This window comes from Triticum urartu, unplaced genomic scaffold, assembly GCF_056163025.1.
Source record: "Triticum urartu cultivar PI428250 unplaced genomic scaffold, HENAU_Tu73 scaffold2, whole genome shotgun sequence".
NCBI lineage: Eukaryota > Viridiplantae > Streptophyta > Magnoliopsida > Poales > Poaceae > Triticum > Triticum urartu.
In genome coordinates this window covers 3126090-3146111 of record NW_028260368.1, presented here as the reverse complement: position 1 = coordinate 3146111, position 20022 = coordinate 3126090, and the positions used below count along the sequence as shown (strand labels likewise).

Genomic DNA, 20022 nt, shown 5'->3' with positions numbered 1-20022 from the left:
ATCTGCGATTGGACATGGAAAATAGAAATACTTTTTCTTGGGTAAAGGAACAGATAACTCGATCGATTTCTGTATCGATCATGATATACGTAATAACTCGGACATCTATTTCAAATGCATATCCCATTTTTGCGCAGCAGGGTTATGAAAACCCACGAGAAGCAACTGGACGAATTGTATGTGCCAATTGCCATTTAGCTAGCAAGCCCGTCGATATTGAAGTTCCCCAAGCTGTGCTTCCCGATACTGTATTTGAAGCAGTTCTTCGAATTCCTTATGATATGCAATTGAAACAAGTTCTTGCTAATGGAAAAAAGGGAGGGTTGAATGTAGGTGCTGTTCTTATTTTGCCCGAGGGATTCGAATTAGCGCCGCCCGATCGTATTTCCCCTGAGTTAAAAGAAAAGATAGGAAATCTTGCTTTTCAGAGTTATCGTCCCGATAAAAAAAACATTCTTGTGATAGGCCCTGTTCCCGGTAAGAAATATAGTGAAATTGTCTTTCCCATTCTTTCCCCTGATCCTGCTACGAAGAAAGATGCTCATTTCTTAAAATATCCCATATATGTAGGGGGAAACCGAGGAAGAGGACAGATCTATCCTGATGGTAGCAAGAGTAACAATACAGTCTATAATGCTACGTCAACAGGTATAGTAAGAAAAATACTACGTAAAGAAAAGGGGGGGTATGAAATATCCATAGTTGATGCATCAGATGGACGCCAAGTGATTGATATTATACCTCCCGGACCAGAACTTCTTGTTTCAGAGGGGGAATCCATCAAGCTTGATCAACCATTAACAAGCAATCCTAATGTGGGAGGTTTTGGTCAGGGGGACGCAGAAATCGTGCTTCAGGATCCATTACGTGTCCAAGGCCTTTTGTTCTTCTTCGCATCCGTTATTTTGGCACAAGTTTTTTTGGTTCTCAAAAAGAAACAGTTTGAAAAGGTTCAATTGTACGAAATGAATTTCTAGGTCCCGGGATTTCTTACCATCAAGTTGGTAAAAAGCCTCGATTTATTGGCAATTGCTAGAATTATCTATGATCTATTTTGGAAATCCTTTTTTTGTTTAGACTGCTTTTTGTTTATGAGATGTCTGGAATTCCTTATTTATATCCCATGCAAAAGAAGAGAATCCAAGGCAAAGGCGAGAACAATCAAATTAAAATTTCTTCTTTTTCGGAGGGATTGCAGGTCTTCTTAATCGTCTATTCGGCACAAGAAAAAGCCTTTTTCTTGTGCCGATTCTTCTTGTATCAAAATAAGAATCCTTTTTCTTCCTAATTCGTCAAAGATTACTATTTCTTCTTTATTCGGGTCTGTCTCTTGGACCTCTTTTTCTTTTGCTTAGGTTTAGCCGAGGTAGTGGACAAACAGAGGGGAAGAAAATATGGCGGGGGAAAAATTTCTTGTGATTGTGAGCAAATTGCTTGGCTTGTTTAATTAAGTTCAACTTCAAATTTACAGAAATTTTGCAAAAAAAAAGTAAACTCTTCCATTGAAGGTTTTTTTATTTTTAGGCTAGTTGAATAGTTTTGATTAAGGTTTTATTAGTTTATTACTCGAAACTAAATCAAGGATTTTCAGGATACTTCCTTCGTGGAATAAGATATTGGATCCTCGAGTGATCTCTTTTTCTTGTTGCTTCATAAGAGTGAATCGAATAGATTCAATTCGCGTTATAAGAGTAAAATAAAAATTCCGCGGGTCCTTTCCGCTCTAATCAGATAAAGGGGGGTAAGGACCCGCTAAGCTCCTACTTTTTCATGTTTACAATCTGGTCCCTCCGATTACTATAGAGATGAACCCAATCCAGAATATGAACCATAAAAGAAAACACCTACTAAACCAATCACAGCAATACCAGCTACAGTACCTATCAGCCAAAGAGGAATTCTTCCAGTAGTATCGGCCATTTCCCCTACTTTCCTCCACATTTTATCAATTGGTCATGCTAGAGACAAAAACAGTCATGGGTAGTTATAAGGATGGTATCCTTCCAAATGGGATAAGAGAATTCTTATTAGTCTCTTTCTTTCTCTCAATTGAAGAAGTAATTGGAAAATAAAACAGCAAGTACAAAAATGAGTAATAAACCCCAGTATAGACTGGTACGATTCAATTCAACATTTTGTTCATTCGGGTTTGATTGTGTCATAGTTCTATAGTTGGAATTTGTTTTATCGTTGGATGAACTGCATTGCTGATATTGATCCCAAGAAAAAAACAGTAGGTACAGCTAGTCCGTGAATAGCCAGCCATCGCACTGTAAAAATAGGATAGGTTCGATCTATGGTCATTGAGGGCCTCCTAAAAGGATCTACTAAATTCATCGAGTTGTTCTAAAGAATCAAAACGGTCGGTTATTAACGGAATTCCTTGTCGGCTTTCCGTGAAATACTCGTTTGGCCTAGGACTTCCAAACACGTCATAAGCTAAACCCGTACTGACAAATAACCAACCCGCAATGAATAGGGAAGGTATAGTAATGCTATGAATAACCCAGTATCGAATACTGGTAATAATATCAGCAAAAGAACGTTCTCCCGTGCTTCCAGACATGCTGAACTCCCAAAATTTTTGTACATTCAAAAAAGGAATTGATTCCGTAAAAGATGGGATCGACCAGTAAATAGAAAATTACTGATATTTCATCCTTGTGAGATTGTCAATTTTGTACCAAAGGTGTATTTTGAGTATACCGAATTAGTATAGCTATCCTTCCTATGGCACAGCAATCTGGTTTTGCCTGGTTCCGAAACATAATTACTTTTTTATTTTTTTTTTGTCTATAGGTAAGCTATATGTTATTCAAGGCATCAATAGAAAACCCCATTTTTGTAGGTTCTACTTACTTTTCATTGGCTTCGGAATAATAGAGTAATTCGGAATAGCAGCCAAAATCTTGGGAAAATCTAAGTTAATGATCAATAGGTTTGGATAAATAATTTAGGAAGGATATTCTCATACTGACACAATACAAGGACAAGTATATGTGAAATCTATCCTTTCATAATTCGTAATTCATCCTTGTATTGTTTGTTGGATTAGGTCTAACTTTCTTGACCAAACTGCGAGCGCGGAACTTTACGAGATGAAATAGGGAAAGACAGAAGATAGAATAGAACTTAAAAGGATAATTGAAGTGACTCGTCTTCGAATCTACTTTGGTTGGAGTTCGAAAAAGGAATAAAAATAAAGTAAATTCAAGGAAGAGCTTTCTTTTTTTTTTTTTTTTAACAGCCCCTTGGCAGGTCGTGGAATGCTTTTGTTCTCCTCTTATTCCATATGGAATACAATCAGTTAAAATAAGAAGGAATAGGGGAATATTCGATCGTTCACTCCAAAAAGAGGGTCCTATTGAAAAAGAAATTATCCAAAATAGAAAGAAGTTTTTTTTTTCAAATTCAATTGTTTATTTATCTCTTATTCAAAAATTTCCCTGAAAATTGAATTTCTTTTTTTCATTCAATGGGGTTAGATGATCTAGTTCTTAATATTATTACTTTACTCAATTGACAAATTCCACAACAAATCTCTTGATTCGGAATTAGGGACTCATGTATCATCTGATGAATCCACTTTCTTTTACACTTCTGTATCTTACTCTATCTTGTTTTTTAGTATTATCTAAAATAACTGATGAATTATGAATTTTCCATAACTTAGGTAAATGCTTTACCAACATATGTAGTGTAGTAAAAAAAAATAAATGGAATTTAACTCTTTCATGCTTACTTTAACTAGTTATTTTGGTTTTCTACTGGCTGCTTTAACTATAACCCCAGCTCTATTTATTGGCTTGAACAAGATACGCCTTATTTGAATTGACTGAATAATTATAATTCAGAAAAGAAAAATCTTTCTTTGGGATTCCTGGCATTCTACGCTCTTTTCCAGACTAATTAGGAATTCTTTTCTTGGTCATTGAGATTCGTGGATAATTTAGAGTACTATTTAGGGATAGATCGTACCTCTTTTTTTATCCCCTCGAACAAATCGAAATGATTGAAGTTTTTCTATTTGGAATCGTCTTAGGCCTAATTCCTATTACTTTAGCGGGATTATTCGTGACTGCGTATTTGCAATACAGGCGTGGGGATCAGTTGGATCTTTGATTGAGTCATTTTTTTTTTTTGATTGACCTCCTCCAGACCAGAGAGGAGGTCAAATTGAAATTGGAGTTACAATTCAATTTTGTTAAGTTATTTTACTCTGCTTCGACATAAAATAGATGGAATCACGCTCTGTAGGATTTGAACCTACGACATCGGGTTTTGGAGACCCGCGTTCTACCGAACTGAACTAAGAGCGCTTTCATTCATTCAAAAAGAAAATCTTTTTCTATTCCTAATGTATCTCACGTACGTATAGTCTCCACAAATTCAAGTTATACCCACTTTACTTTAATTGATCTCGTCGCTACTGCCTATAAAGAAGAAAGAAGTAATAGGTAGGGATGACAGGATTTGAACCTGTGACATTTTGTACCCAAAACAAACGCGCTACCAAGCTGCGCTACATCCCTTTTCCAAATTAAATTGTTGTACAATGCCATTGTACACAATTCCTGTCTTCTTTTCCACATCATAATTTTCTTCTTCTTTCTTTCTCTATCTATATATAGAACCCTCGTGTCATTTCTTCTTTTTGGTCTCATATAATTAAGGAATTATATACATATAAAATCCAATATAATTTCGCCTATAAAAGAAGGATTACTTTTCCTTGGTAATATATAGGAAGAAGGGGTCATCTTTTTCTTTTTTAGGGATAGGAAAATTTCGTCGATATGGTTCATTTTATATATAGCATAACAATCTTGGGCAAGAGTTTATGATCATATATGTATTCCAACAAGGAAGGAGGATTTTCAATGCGGGATATAAAAACATATCTCTCTGTAGCACCCGTGCTAAGTACTCTATGGTTTGGTGCTTTAGCAGGTTTATTGATAGAAATTAATCGTTTATTCCCAGATGCTTTGTCATTCCCTTTTTTTTAATTCTAGTTATTGCTATGGGAGGGATAGATTTCTTCGTGATATGACAAAATTTGATCCTTTTCAATCTTTTTTTAGTATCGGAAGGAAAAAGAAAGAAAAGATGGATTGGGTTGAACCTCAGAGTCATTAAAAATTTGGTAAACCCCATTTTTGAAAATAGAAATTCAATTTAAAGGGGTACCCAAGCTAAATAAGGCCTCAGAAATCAGAGCATAGAAAAGGCGGGGCTGGCTAATTAAATGAAAGGATTTCGAACCAAAATCTTTGCTAATTCGACAAGGATTGTATTCTTTAATTATTTCTCTATTTTTTATTACTTAATTAAAGAATAAAAAAAAATTATTCTAATGAATTTTATTCTTCTTCTTCGGATTCAAAATAGAAGAATAAAAGAATAAGTAGAAGAATTAAGTTAAGTCAATCCAAAAAGAAAAGGAGGTTCATGGCCAAGGGAAAAGATGTTAGAATCAGAGTTATTTTGGAATGCATCAGTTGTGTTCGAAAAGGTGCCAATGAGGAATCGACGGGGATTTCTAGATATAGTACTCAAAAGAATCGCCACAATACACCCGGACAATTAGAATTCAAAAAATTTTGTCGTTATTGTCGCAAGCATACGACTCATCACGAAATAAAGAAATAGGAACATCGTGTGTTTGATCTTTCCAAACAACAGAAAGAGTAAGAACTTCATATTTAATATATAAAGAAAACATAGTATAGAATACAAAATACAAATCAACTCATCTGATTTCCGGTAGATATTATTTCATATGTATAGAGGGTATTCATATACTATAATATGAATCAAATAAGATATGGATCAAAGAAAAACTACTTCTTCTGGATCCTAAATTAATAAAATAAAGAAGTGAATTTTCAAATTTTCAAATTTTAAATAAGGAATAAATCATGTATACATCTAAACAACCTTTTCTTAAATCTAAGCAACCCTTTAGTAAATCCAAGCAAACTTTTAATAAATCCAAGCAACCCTTTCGTAAATCCAAGCAAACTTTTCGTAAATTCAAGCAACCTTTTCGTAAATCTAAACAACCTTTTCGTAGGCGTCCCCGGATTGGCCCGGGAGATCGAATTGATTATAGAAACATGAGTTTAATTAATAGATTTATTAGTGAACAAGGAAAAATATTATCGAGACGAATAAATAGATTAACCTTGAAACAACAACGATTAATTACTCTTGCTATAAAACAGGCTCGTATTTTATCTTTCTTACCGTTTCGTAACTATGAGAACGAAAAGCAATTTCAAGCCCAGTCAATTTCAATAATTACAGGTTCTAGACCCAGAAAAAATAGACATATTCCTCAATTAACGCAAAAGTACAATTCCAATCGAAACTTAAGAAACAACAACCAAAATTTAAGAAACAACAACCGGAACTTAAGTTCCGATTGTTGATGTTTTATTCGAATTCGAAAGGGCCAGACCTATATATATTATAAAGAAAGTAATCCAGCTCGTTGATTCCTACCACTTAATCTTAATTTATTGTATCTTCCCGGAGTTCCCTCTCCGGGAATTCATCTTTTATTATTCCAGTATATTACTTTATTTATACCTTTAATTGATGATCTTTATTTTATTGGAAATCGTGTAAAGATTATTTGGATTTGATACAGCTACTTGTGCAAGCATTTTACGATTAAGAATCAATTTCTTCTTGTACAGGTTGTGTATTAATTTACTATAACTATCGAATACTTTATATACCCGCGTTGCTGCGTTTATCCGAGTGATCCACAAACGACGAAAATCCCTCTTTTGCCTACCTCTATCTCGATGAGAGGAAACAAAAGCTCTTTTTACCTGTTGGGTAATCATTCGATTAAGTCTTAAATGAGCCCCTCTAAAGTTTGAGGCAAATGAACGCATTTTTGTTCGTCGTCTCCGGGCTATATATCCTCGCGGAACTCTGGTCATTGAATCAAATTAACCTTAATGAATAACTAATGATTTCTCTTCTTTTAGCCACCCTTTTTCTCATTAATAACAAAACTAATTATTCCGATATATAAAATATTAATTCCAATGGCTTTTGCTATAGTAACCTTCCCAACCACGATTTTTTATTCCACTCCGTTCAGTTATTTCTATACGAAATAACAAATTCATTCTAATAATACTAAAAAAAATAGTGGGTTCCATCGTTTCTATGGTTCCCTTTTAAACGGTGAGGCCCTCTCTATACACCGGAGCCCTTTCTTTCATCAAAAGGTATTGCGAACTTGTATAGTCCACATTCTTTGGCTCTACCTATCCATTATAGAGTAAATAGCTCTTTTCACAATAAGAGTTATCCATACAGTGACGGTATTTAATTATGAAAGTTGGCTAAGTAGCTGACCCTGTTAGTCCGTTCTTTTAAGATAAAGGAGCATAAGCCTTTTTCTTTTTATTACTATTTCCTCCGCTTAATGGATAACCATTTGCTACCAATGGGAGAATTGCTTCTTATTTCCAATTTAGATAATTGGATTTGCACCAAAGGAAACCATAAATTCCATATACCATAGAAATCTAGGATAGAGAAGCTATATCCTATTCATTGGTACTAATCATGGATACTTCAATTTTTTTTATATTTGTTTGAAGTCATGATCTGAACGAGTCGCACATACACCCTAGCACATGTTCCTCGACGCTGAGGGCATCCTTTAAGCGCGGCCGTTTTTCGAGCATTTCGTATTGGCTGTCTTGCGTTTCTAATAAGTTGTTTAACCGTCGGCATGTTGTATGTATATAGAAAAAAATGGATTGGTTTAGATCCATCTTAACCTGATGATTGCTCATCATGAAGTCTTTCTATTTTCTATTAAATCGAGGAAAACACGAATTTAGCTGTGAAATAACTTTACAAGAAATCCGGACACTACCAATCCTTAAACATTTCTGGAAACCACACTGGATCAGTATCGCAGTGCTTGTCAATCATTTCATCCCCTACAATATCGACAAGTCCATAAGCTTTGGCTTCGTCTGCTGACATAAAAACATCCCTTTCCATGTCTTCGGATACAACCCAAAAAGGCTTGCCTGTTCTTACTGCATAAACCCTTGTGATCATTTCGCGAACTTTGTGTAACTCTTCTACTTCTAGTAAAAATTCTGGTGTCCTTGCCCGATAATAAGCACTAGCAGGTTGGTGAAGCATAATCCTCGCGTGAGGGAATGCTATACGCTTGGTGGGTTCTCCTCCAAGCAGAATGAAGGACGCCATGGAGGCGGCTATTCCGAGGCATATTGTATATATATCTGGTGTCACCGTTTGCATCGTATCAAAAATAGCCATTCCTGAGATTAGCCACCCGCCTGGGGAGTTTATAAACAAAAAAATATCACTAATTCCATCTTCTATACTCAGATATACCATGAGACCTGTAATATGATTCGTGATCTCGCAACGAATCTCTTGACCTAAAAAAAGTGTCCTTTCTCGATACATAACATTGTATAAGTCAACCCAAGTCGCTTCTTCATCTCCAGGAATCCGGTAAGGTACTTTTGGAACACCAATGGGCATATTAGATTAATATTATTAAATTTAAGTAAGAAAACCACACTTTAATATGGAAACGTAAGAATGGAACAGAAAGAAAGAATCCGCAGTTTATTGTCTTAATTTTTATTCTTATTCTATATGAATATTATAGATTCTATTAATACGTAGATTGAAAGGTTATACATATAAGGAATGTAAGACAGATTGAATAAAGAAAAGGGAATGGGTGATTTGAATGCTAAACAAAGAGGGGTAGCGATCTATTCTTCGTTTTTTCCAAATTGGCCAAGTTACCCATTGCATATTGGCACTTATCGAGTATAGAATAGATCTGCTTCTCTTTCTTCTTATGAACAGAATTGGCTTCTTATTTTTAATGGAATGAAATAAATATTCGCGCTTTCTGACACAGAATCCCCTAGAAGGGTTAGGTACATAGGATATGGATAGTCTTTTTCAATGCGATAAAATAAAGCGACATCGTGTCTATTTTTCTTTGCTAAAGGGGTATTTCCATGGGTTTGCCTTGGTATCGTGTTCATACTGTCGTATTGAATGATCCGGGTCGATTGCTTGCGGTGCATATAATGCACACAGCTCTAGTTTCTGGTTGGGCTGGCTCAATGGCTTTATACGAATTAGCAGTTTTTGATCCCTCTGATCCTGTTCTGGATCCAATGTGGAGACAAGGTATGTTCGTAATTCCCTTCATGACTCGTTTAGGAATAACGGATTCGTGGGGTGGTTGGAGTATTTCAGGAGGAACTGTAACAAATCCGGGTATTTGGAGTTATGAAGGTGTGGCAGGTACGCATATTGTGTTTTCTGGCTTGTGTTTCTTGGCAGCGATCTGGCATTGGGTATATTGGGACCTAGAAATATTCTCTGATGAGCGGACGGGAAAACCCTCTTTGGATTTGCCCAAGATCTTTGGAATTCATTTATTTCTTGCAGGGGTGGCTTGCTTTGGCTTTGGGGCATTTCATGTAACGGGTTTGTATGGTCCTGGGATATGGGTATCCGATCCTTATGGACTAACTGGAAAAGTACAAGCTGTAAATCCAGCGTGGGGTGCAGAAGGTTTTGATCCTTTTGTTCCGGGGGGAATAGCTTCTCATCATATTGCTGCGGGTACATTGGGTATATTAGCGGGCTTATTCCATCTTAGTGTCCGTCCGCCTCAACGTCTATATAAAGGATTACGTATGGGCAATATTGAAACTGTACTTTCCAGTAGTATCGCTGCTGTTTTTTTTGCAGCTTTCGTAGTTGCTGGAACTATGTGGTATGGGTCAGCAACGACCCCAATCGAATTATTTGGGCCTACTCGTTATCAGTGGGATCAGGGATACTTTCAGCAAGAAATATATCGAAGAGTTAGCAATGGTTTAGCCGAAAATCTTAGTTTATCAGAAGCTTGGTCTAAAATTCCCGAAAAATTAGCCTTTTATGATTATATTGGTAATAATCCGGCAAAAGGGGGATTATTCAGAGCAGGCTCAATGGACAATGGGGATGGAATAGCTGTTGGATGGTTAGGACATCCCGTCTTTAGAGATAAAGAAGGACGTGAGCTTTTTGTACGCCGTATGCCTACTTTTTTTGAAACATTTCCGGTTGTTTTGGTAGATGAGGAGGGAATTGTTAGAGCAGACGTTCCTTTTAGAAGAGCAGAATCCAAATATAGTGTTGAACAAGTAGGTGTAACGGTGGAGTTCTATGGTGGCGAACTTAATGGAGTAAGTTATTCTGATCCTGCTACTGTAAAAAAATATGCGAGGCGTTCTCAATTAGGGGAAATTTTTGAATTAGACCGGGCTACTTTGAAATCTGATGGTGTTTTTCGCAGCAGTCCAAGGGGTTGGTTCACTTTTGGTCATGCTACCTTTGCTTTGCTCTTCTTTTTCGGACACATTTGGCATGGCGCTAGAACATTGTTCCGAGATGTTTTTGCTGGTATTGATCCAGATTTGGATGCTCAAGTGGAATTTGGAACATTCCAAAAAGTGGGAGATCCAACTACAAGGAAACAGGCAGTTTGATACACATTGTTATAGTATCTTTCACCTCTCTTTTTTGATTTGACATGGGAAACATCTCCCATCCTTTCTTTGACTCTTTTTCTTTCTTTATATGGGAAATTATCCCAAATGACAAATGAATAGGTGTGGAAGTTATAATTGTAAATAAACCAGGATCGAATCTATGGAAGCATTGGTTTATACGTTCCTTTTAGTTTCGACTTTAGGGATAATTTTTTTCGCTATCTTCTTCCGAGAACCACCTAAGGTTCCACCAACTCCAACTAAAAGAATAAAATAATTTCATTTAAGTAAGAAGTCCCCCTATCTGGGAGACTTCTTACTTAAATTAGTCTCCGTGTTCTTCGAATGGATCTCTTAATTGTTGAGAGGGTTGCCCAAACGCGGTATATAAGGCATACCCAGTAAAGCTTACAAGTAAACCAGATATGGAGATGGCGACTAAAGTTGCTGTTTCCATTTTTATAGAATTTCAAGATTACAATGGATCTACGAAAAGATCGTGTATTTACAACTACAACGGAATAGTATACAAAGTCAACACCAATGATTAAATAGAATTTATGGCTACACAAACCGTTGAAGATAGTTCTAAACCTAGGCCAAAACGAACTGGTGCAGGTAGTTTACTGAAACCCTTGAATTCGGAATATGGGAAAGTCGCCCCGGGTTGGGGGACTACTCCTTTTATGGGGATCGCAATGGCTTTATTCGCTATATTCCTATCTATCATTTTAGAAATTTATAATTCTTCCGTTTTACTGGACGGAATTTTAACCAATTAGGTTTCTACTAACTAAAACTAGGAAGTCAGAGTTTTTCCATCCAAAAAAGCCTTTCTAGTTTAAGATCTACATTTCTAGATATTATGGTAGTTCGACCGCGGAATTTTTTTGTTTCGGTATCTCTGGAATATGAGTGTGTGACTTGTTAGAATTGATCCTATTGATAATACATAGAAAGGGCCTGTTATCTCTATCAAGATGATTCTAATTCGTCAGATATTATTTATTCTAGTATCTGGAACACGAAATAGATAGAGTGGATCAAAAAAAAATGGAACTATGATTCATACTCACTATTAAGACCTCGCAACCAGACTGAAAAATTCAAGTAGTTCTTAAATAAAAATAAAAAAGAAATTTTCTTCCTTCCAATTTTGTTTGCCCAAAAGACAACTTTTTTTCTCTCGATTTTGTCGAGTCATTACACTGATTCAATAAATGATTATCAAGCGGTTCTTATTCGAAGAACCCTTGCCTTTTGTTTAGCTTGAGACTAAATCATCGTGGCTCTAGTATGAATCTAAGGTTTTAATTGAACTGATTCATAGGATCTCAACAAGATAATTTCTATATTACGCATAAAAAAACAAATCCTTTATAGGGAAGAGAAAAGTCAAGAAGCCTCTAATGACCAACATAAGGGAAAGGAAGAAAGAAAGACGCGCCAACTTGAGATTTTTTGGCATTATCATCACAAAGAAGATATTCCGGATTTTTCTTATTTGATATCTTCAAGGCAAATCGACCCAATTCAGTGGCTGATGAAGTTTTGAACCTTTTTTCTAATATTCGTTGAAAATTTTTGTGTTTCTGCTTGAGCCGTACGAGATGAAATTTTCATATACGGCTCTTAGAGGGGGACTCGGGTTAGTTACCTATCTCAATAAAGTATATGATTGGTTTGAGGAACGTCTTGAGATTCAGGCAATTGCAGATGATATAACTAGTAAATATGTTCCTCCCCATGTCAACATATTTTATTGTTTAGGGGGAATTACACTTACTTGTTTTCTAGTACAAGTCGCTACCGGTTTTGCTATGACTTTTTACTACCGACCAACCGTTACAGAGGCTTTTTCCTCGGTTCAATACATAATGACCGAGGCCAACTTTGGTTGGTTAATCCGATCAGTTCATCGATGGTCAGCAAGTATGATGGTTTTAATGATGATCCTGCATGTATTTCGTGTGTATCTCACAGGGGGATTTAAAAAACCCCGCGAATTAACTTGGGTCACAGGTGTGGTTTTGGCTGTTTTGACTGCATCATTTGGTGTAACTGGTTATTCTTTGCCTTGGGATCAAATTGGCTATTGGGCAGTCAAAATTGTGACAGGTGTACCTGACGCCATTCCGGTAATAGGATCGCCTTTAGTGGAGTTATTACGCGGAAGTGCTAGTGTGGGCCAATCCACTTTGACTCGTTTTTATAGTTTACATACCTTTGTACTGCCTCTGCTTACTGCCGTATTTATGTTAATGCACTTTCCAATGATACGTAAGCAAGGTATTTCGGGTCCTTTATAGGGAAGGCATATCATAGAGAATTATAATTATCATATATCATATCGGGTAGGTTTTGGTATTTCATTGCTACAAGCATGGGTTATTGTAAAATAACACATGTCATATTGGATACTTCTCTTCAACTCCAAAGTATTTTTATACAATACAAATAGTTGAAGTTAATTTTACGAAAGAAAAAAGGCGGATTATGGGAGTGTGTGACTTGAATTATTGATTTGGCCATGCAGATAAAGAATTGGATCTGCCACATTAGAATTCACAACCAAAGGTGTCTCCGCATCCAATCAACATGTAAGTCCCCTACCTAGGAAGGATAGGCTGGTTCACTTGAGGAGAATATCTTCTATGATCATACCGCAACCATGTCATCCATGAACAGGCTCCGTAAGATCCCATAGAGTAGAAATGGAATAAGTCATGTGACATGATCCAGTTCTCTATTTATTACACTTACCTTTTTATTATAGTATGGAAATGCATTCATTTTCTTTGCATCGATTGTGATCCGCAATACTATCGGAGTAAAAGAAGGGATCTAAGGAAGAATGTAGGCTAAACTTTTTGATTTTTTATTAGTAACAAGTAAATATTTTGTTTGGAGGTAAGAAACTTGCGATATTGAGGGGATAAATACCAACTAATCAAGAGACATGAGACAATCCACAAAGCAATTGATCATGATCAAATTTGTAAGCCCACTTGGATATTGAGCATTTACCCATAAGAATAGGATTATTTTCAATGAGTAGTTGTAGGTGCAACTTCGGAAAAGAGAATCTGATAAAGCTTTTCTTGCCTAGAGTCATTGAGTCATTATAAACCTTAATTCTATTAAGGATCTTCCGCGGTCTTATTTCTTTCACTCTTGCTCGAGCCGGATGATGATAAATTCTCATGTCCGGTTCCTTTGGGGGATGGATCCTAAAGAGTTCACCTATCCCAATAACAAAGAAACCAGACTTAAATGATCCTGTATTAAGAGCTAAATTAGCTAAAGGGATGGGACATAATTATTACGGGGAACCCGCATGGCCCAACGATCTTTTATATATTTTTCCAGTAGTAATTCTAGGTACTATTGCATGTAATGTAGGTTTAGCGGTTCTCGAGCCATCAATGATTGGTGAACCGGCAGATCCGTTTGCAACTCCTCTGGAAATATTACCCGAGTGGTACTTCTTTCCCGTGTTTCAAATACTCCGTACGGTACCCAATAAGTTATTGGGCGTTCTTTTAATGGTTTCTGTGCCAACAGGCTTATTGACAGTACCTTTTCTAGAGAATGTCAATAAATTCCAAAATCCATTTCGCCGCCCAGTAGCTACGACCGTTTTTTTAATCGGTACTGTAGTAGCTCTTTGGTTAGGTATTGGAGCAACATTACCCATTGATAAATCATTAACTTTAGGTCTTTTTTAGATATTTTTTGATTCATTCAACCGTGAAGTACCATAGGTATCTAGGAAATAGTTACTTCCAAGTGAATCTTCCCTAGATACCTAAAATCCATTTTATTATGATCCATTTCGCGAAAATATAGATTGTACCAAAGATGCTAAATTGTTTTCTTTTTATTCTAACTCGAAAAAGAAGAAGAAAAAAAATTGCAATGGATTTAAAACGAGAGTTTATTCTTAAGTAAATCAATTGGGAGATGCTTCTCTAGAGTGTCCCATATATGTTTTCTATCTTCCATACGAAAACTGTCAATTCTCAGAAGATCTTCTTCAGTCTTACTCAAAAGGTCCAATAGTGTATGTATATTGGCCCTTTTTAGACAATTATACGTTCTAGAAGTCAATTCTAATTGATCAATAAAAATACAATTCAATGGAATTCCTTTTTTGTTTTTCTTTAGATTAGTTAATCTTTTTTGAAAAGTAAAAAGGGGTGGAGTAAACCTGTTTTTATTTTCTTCGAAACTAGCGCCCTCTTCCTCCGCGTGTAGAAAAGGAAGAAATAAATCAATCAAATTACGAGAAGCCTCATAAAGTGCTTCCTTAGGGGTTAAACTTCCATTAGTCCATATTTCTAGAAAAAGTATCTCGTGTTTTTCATTTCCATTCCCACAAGAAAAAATACTATAATTCACATTTCGAACAGGCATGGATACAGCATCTATAGGATAACTTCCATCTTGATAGTTCTTTCTGAGTTCTGTCTGATATCCACGATCTCTCTTGATCTGTAAATCAATACAGAAATCAATGGGCTCTGTCAAGTTAGCTATAGGTTGTGCCGTATCAACGATTTCTACGGAAGGCGGTAAGATGATATCTTGAGCAGTTATGTATCTAGGACCTTTGACGCAAATGGATGCGTCTCTAACTCCATAGAGATTACTTCTCAATACAATTTCTTTCAAATTTAGTAAAATTTCTTGTACGGATTCTTCAATACCTGCTATTGTAGAATACTCGTGCGGCACGCTCCCAAATTTTGCACGTGTGATACATGTTCCTTCTATTTCTCCAAGTAAAGCTCTTCGCAAGGCAATACCGACGGTGTCCGCTTGACCTTTTCTAAGCGGGGACAGAATGAAACGACCATAATAAAGGCGCTTACTATCTACTCTTGATTCAACACACTTCCACTGTAGTGTTTGAGTGGATCCTGCTACCTCCTCTCGAACCATAATAGACTAGTATTATTATTTTATCATTGAATCGTTTATTTCTCTTGAAATGAAAGTTGAAAGCGGGTTAATTCTTTTACAGACGTCTTTTTTTAGGCGGTCGACATCCATTATGCGGCATAGGTGTTACATCGCGTATACAACTTAATCGCACACCACTTTTAGCAATGGCTCGTAATGCGGCATCTCTTCCACTACCAGCGCCCTTTACCATAACTTCTGCTCGTTGCAAACCTACTGTACGAATAGCATCTACTGCTGTTCTTTGACCAGCATAGGGTGATGCTTTTCTTGAGCTTTTGAATCCACAAGTACCGGCCGAGGACCAAAAAACCACCCGACCTTGTGGGTCTGTAACAGTTATAATGGTATTGTTGAAACTAGCTTGAACATGAATAACCCCTTTTGTTATTCTACGTGCACTCTTCCGTAAACTAAAACGTGCATTCCTACGTAAACCAATACGCACTTTCTTACGTGAACCAATTTTTGGTATAGCTTTTGCCATATTTTATTATCTCATAAATATGAGTTAGAAATAAAAAAAAGAAAAAAAGATACAAAGATATCCGTTTCAGGGTAAAATAAACCCTTTACTTTAATTATTTTAAATGAAATTATTTTATTTGGAATTGGAACATTTCCGCGGGTACTTTTTTTTACTTTTTAGAAAGTAAAGTTCTTTTTCGAAAGATTACCCCTGTCTTTGTTTATGCTTCGGATTAGAGCAAATGACTCTAATTCGTCCACGCCTACGAATCAGTCGACATTTTGTACAAATTTTACGAACGGAAGCTCTTATTTTCATATTTCCGTATCCTTTTTTAAACTATGAATCTAATCTTTTGGAAAAAATAAGTCTCTTCGCTTGAATTTTAGAACTTAGAATTTATTACCCTAGAAAAAAAAAGAAAAACCTAATCCTTTGAATCTTTGGTATCCTTCAAATCTTCGCTATCCTTCAAATCTTCGCTATCCTTCGAGTCTTCGATACGCTTCGAATCCTTATGGGGAAGTCTATAAATTATACGTCCCTTGCTTGAATCATAACGACTTACTTCAATTTTGACCCTATCCCCCATCAGTATTCGTATAGAACTAGACCGTATCTTTCCTGAAATATAGCCTAGGATGATGGTGTCATTCTCTAGCCGAACGCGGAACATTCCATTGGGTAGGGCTTCCGTAACTAAACCTTCGAAAGTTACTTTTGCTTCTCTCGGGTTTTTTTTTTCTCTCCTATTTTTTTTTTCTGTCATATTTTTTTTCTCCTATTTTTCTATTTTTATTTTAAAAATAGGAAGGGCGAGATAGAATTCGAGCACTATAGGCGGGGCGATTACCATATATAACATAAGACTTCTCCCCCAATTCTGTTTAGTCGAGCTTCTCGATCTGTCATTATTCCTCGAGAAGTAGAAAGAATAGCAATTCCCATTCCACCCAAAACTTTAGGAATTCCTTGATAGTTGGTATAAATTCGTAAGCCGGGTCGGCTGATACGCTTTAAAAAGGTTCTTGTTCTATATATTCCTTTTATAGTCTTTCTCTTTTGATGTCGCAAAGTTGAAACCAAGAAATATCTGTTACGTTCCTGATGTTTCCGAACACTTTCAATAAAACCCTCTCGTAGAAGTATTTTAACAATGTTTTCGGTAATATTTGTAGATACTACTCGAACTGTTCCTTTTTTATTCATGTCCGCATTTCTTATAGAGGTTAGTAAATCAGCAATAGTGTCCTTGCCCATAAGACTCTAATTCTAGGTTCCTCCTAATTTTTCTATAATCAACATGTTTTCTTTTTTTTTTTTTCATTTTGGATTTTAAAACATATACGTAAAACACAATCTACTAAATTAATTCTTTGGTCTCAATTTCGCCTACTAGTATTTATAATACTTCAGGAGCTAATGAAACTATTTTGGTAAAATTCAATTCTCTCAATTCCTCGGCAATCGCGCCAAAAACTCGAGTTCCTTTTGGATTGCCTTTTTGATCAATTATAACCGCAGCATTGTCATCATAGCGGATTATTATACCGTCTTCGCATTTGAACTCTTTACATGTACGTACAATTACAGCTCGAATTACTTCGGATCTTTCTAGAGGCATTTGGGGCAATGCGTCTTTGATTACAGCAACAATAACATCACCAATACGAGCATATCGCTGATTACCAGCAGCTCCTATGACTCGAATACACATCAATTTTCGAGCTCCACTATTATCTGCTACATTTAAAAGGGTCTGAGGTTGAATCATATTATTTTGATTTCAATTTGTTATTTCAATGCAAAAGGATGAAAGAAATATTGTCTTTCCAGAAAGAAAAACCGAGCATTTTTTTTTATCTTCCATACCCCTTTTAGGGTTCTATATCTCTAATCGAATAAATTGACTTCGTATGGGCATTTTACTGGCAGCTATGGAGATAGCTGCTCTAGCTACAGTTTCAGATACTCCCCCCATTTCATAAAGTATACGACCAGGTTTAACAACGGATACCCAATATTCGGGGGACCCCTTTCCCGAGCCCATACGTGTTTCCGTGGGTCTTAGTGTAACCGGTTTGTCGGGAAATATACGTACCCATATTTTTCCACCACGACGTGCATATCGTGTTATTGCTCTTCGTCCTGCTTCTATCTGTCTCGCCGTGATCCAAGCGGGTTCAAGTGCTTGAAGAGCATATCTACCAAAACAAATACGATTGCCTCGGCAGGATTTTCCTTTCATTCTTCCTCTATGTTGTTTGCGAAATCTGGTTCTTTTGGGGTTATAGTCGATGGTTCTCTTTCTTAGTTCCATCTCTACTGCAAAACTGGACATGAGAGTTTCTTCTCATCCAGCTCCTCGCGAATGGAATCAGAAAGCATGTAAATTTCTCTAATTCATAATATTCCAAAATATTACGGTACGGATAGATACACATTAATAGATAATAGAAAAAGTTCGGTTTTTTTTATATTGAATTTGTTAAAACAGAAAAATATAATATATAGTCAAAAAAGAAGATCTAGAATATATCCAGATGTGTGTGTATATTTATCTAAATTCTATATTTATAGATAATGTAATCCTTCTTAAAAAAATCCTTATTTTTACTCTTATTGAATCGCGGTAAAGTATTCTAATTCAATAAGAATTTCGCGGGCGAATATTTACTCTTTCCTGTCTTATTTGTTAATTTATAAACTTACCAAATAAGACAATTTTTTTGGTTTGTTCCGCCATCCCACCCAATGAAGTGTTAGGATTCTTTTCAATAAAATCCTATGGAATCATAGGTTCTGTCGTTCCCACTGCTTCTCCTTGAATGGTTAGGTCTGAATCCCGCAACGGAGCTTCCAAAAAATTTCTTTCCGAGTTAATTTTCTCAGTTTTATTAACCCGGGCGGCTCTTTATTATTGCTTTAAATTTGTAGTTCTTGTTTCAAGTTACAATTTTTAATTCTCTATTATTTTTATTATATTGATGCTTTATCACATTGCCTTTTATGATGTAATTCATAGACCATACATAGTGGAATCCTATATCTTATTTATTTCCTCTTCCTTCTTTCTATCATCCCTCCCTTTATCCACATCCCTTTAGTTTTGCTTCACAACCTAGAATCCCTTTTCTTTTTTAGAGAAAAAATTGCAGTTGCTACAACTATATGACACATCTACTCATTTATGTTATGATAGAGGTATTTATTCATATAGTGACTGTTTCTTAGTTAGGATCTCGACAATACGAAGCAATAGGTTGGTTATTAGTTAATTTTCTATAATTACTAAGTTTTTTTCTTAAAAAAAAGAAAAAAATAACGAGTCACACACTAAGCATAGCAATTATATTAAATGATTTATCAATTTTCATTAAATCTTATAGAAAGAGGTATAATTTCTTCTTTTGCAGGGATTTCAGGAAAAAAGTCTCTTGTCATTTTTTATTCTATCAATGGACAGAATCCGAAGACAAGATTACTTATTCTTCGTCTACGAATATCCAAATTTTTACACCTAATACTCCATAGATAGTCCGAATTGGATAGCAGCAATAATCAATTTTAGCGCGAATTGTTTGGAGGGGAAGTCTACCCTTTTTAATAGATTCGGCGCGTGCAATTTCTTTTCCTCCGAGACGACCCGCAATTTTTACTTTTACTCCCCTTATATCTGCTTTTTTAGTTAATTCAATGGCTTTTTTCATTGCCTTTCGGAATGAAACTCTATTTTTTAATTGGAAAGCTATATATTCTGCAAGAATGTTAGGCTGTCTATAAGGTTCTTTAACTTTTTCGATAGAAATATTAAATCTCTGGTTTACAGAGTTAATTTCCTTTTGTAGATCTTTCTCTAATTCTTCGATTGCTCCTTTTTTCTTTAATAAATTTGGGAATCCAATATGGATTATGACGTGGATCGTATCGATTTCTTTTTGGATTTCTATATGTGTAATTACTTCGGAACTTGAACCTGAGTCCATTTTTCTATTATGTGTAATTACT

The 20022-nt window shown here is 35.8% G+C and overlaps 2 non-coding genes across 2 annotated transcripts; both read right to left on the bottom strand.

Annotated features, from left to right (window-relative positions):
- Positions 1–4245: 4245 nt before the first annotated feature.
- Positions 4246–4319, bottom strand: TRNAW-CCA (transfer RNA tryptophan (anticodon CCA)). Its single transcript has one exon. It is a non-coding gene; the product is annotated as a tRNA-Trp (tRNA).
- Positions 4320–4458: 139 nt separating this feature from the next.
- Positions 4459–4532, bottom strand: TRNAP-UGG (transfer RNA proline (anticodon UGG)). The gene has a single exon. It is a non-coding gene; the product is annotated as a tRNA-Pro (tRNA).
- Positions 4533–20022: the final 15490 nt, after the last annotated feature.